A 3802-nucleotide genomic window follows, 5' to 3' on the forward strand; every position below is an offset into this window, starting at 1 on the left:
ATATGCAGCCGAGTCTCGAAACATTGAACTACTCTGAAATTAGCTGATATAGACTGCTGAAACGTTGAAAAATAATTTAGCCCCATAGCTATTTAAGCTTTCTTCTCCCTAAATTGTTAAGCATTAATACGGTCGAAAGTTTTGAAGTACTATCCTTTGCTGTCAATATTCGAAATATAAATCAAAGTGGAAACGAACTGCAGAAGCTTGCAAAATATTAGAAGTATGAAAGACAGTAAGAGAATCTAAATCAAAGTGAAAAAGGACCAAATAAATGCGCAGAAAATAGTGATGACAGGACCAAGAAAGCATGTTATAGTAAAAATAATAATGACCCGCACTAGTTAAATTAGAGTTGAGACTTTCTTTACACCTTAGATAACTACTCAATGAACAATCAATTCCTGAAGTAGCTTACATAAACTGTAGACATAGAACTGGGGTTCTTAGTTGCGAAGTGTACATGGATAGGCCAAGACATGATGCCAAACTCGAGATCAAGGATTCTTAGCTACAAAATTTATAATTAATAGTAGTTGCAACCCCACTTTCTCAATCAAATAAAGAAAAATTAATGGAGCAGAGAGTAGCATATATGACCGAGGTTCGAACAAAAGTTTATGTACCTTTGTGAGCTCTCCTAATCTCTGACTTCTTGAGTATTGCATACCCAAATATTATCTTAGATGTAAATGGTGGATTGGTGGGTTTATCACCTTTTCTATTAAGTTTTGTCAATCAGTATCCCATACTCTACTATCTTTCCGAGAACTAATATTTTTCCGACAATTAAAAAACAGACAGTAACTAAAAAATAAACGAAGCTTTTTGCCATACTTATAGGCAAATGTGTGGGAATTATATACATTTAGGTCTCATCCAGCAACATTCAAACAAATCAGTCTAATCATACTCACCAAGTTATTCTTCAAACGGTATCAAATCAAGAATTCAAGTACACAAGCACAACATTGGACCAAATAAGCACTCAAAATGAGATGAACTCTAATTTATCAAAATGTAACAGGAAAAGACACTCAACCACTTAAGCTTCACCAAATGTCTAGAACCAAAGATGCGCCATATTAACTCATCACCACAATAGCGTAAAAATAAATTAAAACTTCAAATTATACCAACAAGAGAAAAAGGAAAGTGTCAACAAGTTATAAATGAATCATGAACTTCTGCTCGCGATCGACCTAGAATGAAAGAAAATGTTAGTAGAGGTAAAGGCATCACATGAAGGTTAATGAAACAAAAGCCATGCATTTTTGGCATCACATAAAAGCATCGATCTAATTCCAATATAAAATTAGTATACGATCACAGAATTCGTAAATAAAATGCAAATCTCTCAACAAGAAAAGAGGAATTTCACCGAAATTTAAAGAAACCATTAGCAAGAAAAGGAATTTTTAGTAATTTCAGAAAAGCCAAATTGAAAAGTCATTTAAATTGAAAGCAAAAATTCCAGAGAAACCTTACAAGTAAGTCTTTGAAAAATGGAGGTCAACAGCGGCTGCAAACCCTAAAAAAACGAAATCCCCAATTGAAACTGATAGCCACAGAACCAGACGAAGAGAAAGTTTTGAAATTTGAGAAGAGAAATTAGAAGAATTTTATCGCTTCAATCAACGATTTCCTCCGAACTCACCCCGCGTCACTCAATGAACAGAGAGGTACAAGAAGAGCAAGATCTTAGGGAAGAAGGACGAGATCTTCTTGTTGTGTGGGTAAATTTGACAGGCATATTTTAATTAGAGGACTTTAGAGCATGTTTATGGAGGGTCGCAATTGCAAATATAAACAACCACTCCCTTAAAGCGTTACATTACATGTGACTAAATGTTGCCTTAATTTAATGGATCGGCAACACGTGAAAAGCGTAGCCTTTAAAATAAAAAAGAACACTTTGTAAGCGTTGCTAGAATTCCGTGGCCAAAAGTGCTCGATAAAGGCCACCCCTTAAAAAACGTTCCTGTAGATATTTTTGGCAACACTTTTCAAGCATTGTCTAAAATTGGTGTGGCCTTAGACCATTTTTGTTGTAGTGATTCACAGACGTGTCCATCCAGTCAGCAAATGACCAATGGGATTGTTACACGTCAAGGGCGCGAAAACAAACCCCATAGCGGTGCTTGAATAAATTTATTAATTTCTACTTTTTCTTCTATTTTCCTTATTTTCTTCTTCACCACAGCTGTGCTGAAATAAATTTCCCCACCCAGCCACCATTTTCAATGGTGAAAGTTGTGATCTAATCCATTAAAAGTGAGACTTCCCAATGTCGAAAAAATCAAAATGGATAAACATCAAGAAGAAAGAAAAAATAATCACTGAAACCCAATGTCAAAATACAAGAAAAATCACTGCAACTTCAAGAAAAATTACTTTTCTCTTCTTCAAAACATTTGCTAGCCTTTTGTAAAATCAGAAACAATGGGTATGATTGGACCCCATGAATGCAATGAAACCTGATGTCCTTTTTGCGCTTTTGTTTTGTTTTTCCGGCGAAAGTTACGCCCAAAAATCACATTTGAATCTGATATATTTTGAGCTCAATTGTTGACAGTTTTATTCTCTCTGTTGAAATTAGAAGCAGCATACACAAAGAAAAAAAATGGTGAAGAATTTTTTTTTTTTGACTTCATTAATATAGTAGAACAGTGGAGAGGACAAAGGGTAAAGGAACAGTAAAATGGGAATAGAACTAATTCGGAAGAAGATGTAAATGAAAAATTGGACGAACGGGAATGGGGAAAACGACGAAGGGAGAGAGGTAGGTTGAAAGTTTTTTTTCTTCTTCTTTCTTGGTTTTTCTTATAGTTTCTGTTTATTTTTTTTATTTTACAATCTTTTTAATGAATAGTAACAGATACACGCGCCATTTGAATGTTACTTGTAGGCACTATGTCCAAGTAAGATAAGCTACCGCCACATAAGCATAGTCAATGATCAAACTTGTTTATTAGTTATAGATTTTACGAGTTTGAGTGTTTAAATTGGAAAGACGAAAGTTTGTGTATCGGCTTTCAAAAGCCCTACAAGTCTAAGTGGCCAGGAAACTATAGAAAAAATATGCATATTAAATATCAAATCTAATATCATTTATAATTATTTATAGACATATATATTTATTATATTAACTTTTAAGTTTTGATAATTACTTCATTTAGAATTTAATATGTGTAATTATACTTTTGCAATCAAATAGTACACTTGTAATTACATTATGACAAACAAACAGGTTGTCGTAAGTAATATATTGTGTAATATTTATTAGGCTATGTAATTACTACCCTAGTAATTGCACCAATTCCAAATACCATATGGCTTTCCAAACATACCCTAGATAATTAAAAGAGAAAAAAAGGGGAGGTGAATTGTGGGTCCCATACTCAACAATGTCAACATGCGCTTATGAAAACCCCAGCTAAGCAGTCAACCAATTAGTTTGGGCTTTTCTTTCTTTTCTTTTTTGAACTATTACTCCCTAGTTTGATAGTTTGATTCGAAGAAAGTAATGACAACTTTATAAATAATTTATTTTAAATATATTATAATATTTATATAAATATAAGATTTTTAAAGCTTAAGATTTTAGAAATACCATAATATTTGTATGAATATAATAGTGTTTCCTTAAGAAATATAAAAATGTGTAATTCTTTTTAGAACAGACTAATAAAAATAATGTGTCAAATAAAGTGAAGCAAATGGAGTACTTTCTTTATCCCAATTTATGTGGCGTGTTATATTTTTTTCTTCTAAAGCTCTACGCTCAATCATATAAAATAGG

This window comes from Nicotiana attenuata, unplaced genomic scaffold, assembly GCF_001879085.1.
Source record: "Nicotiana attenuata strain UT unplaced genomic scaffold, NIATTr2, whole genome shotgun sequence".
NCBI lineage: Eukaryota > Viridiplantae > Streptophyta > Magnoliopsida > Solanales > Solanaceae > Nicotiana > Nicotiana attenuata.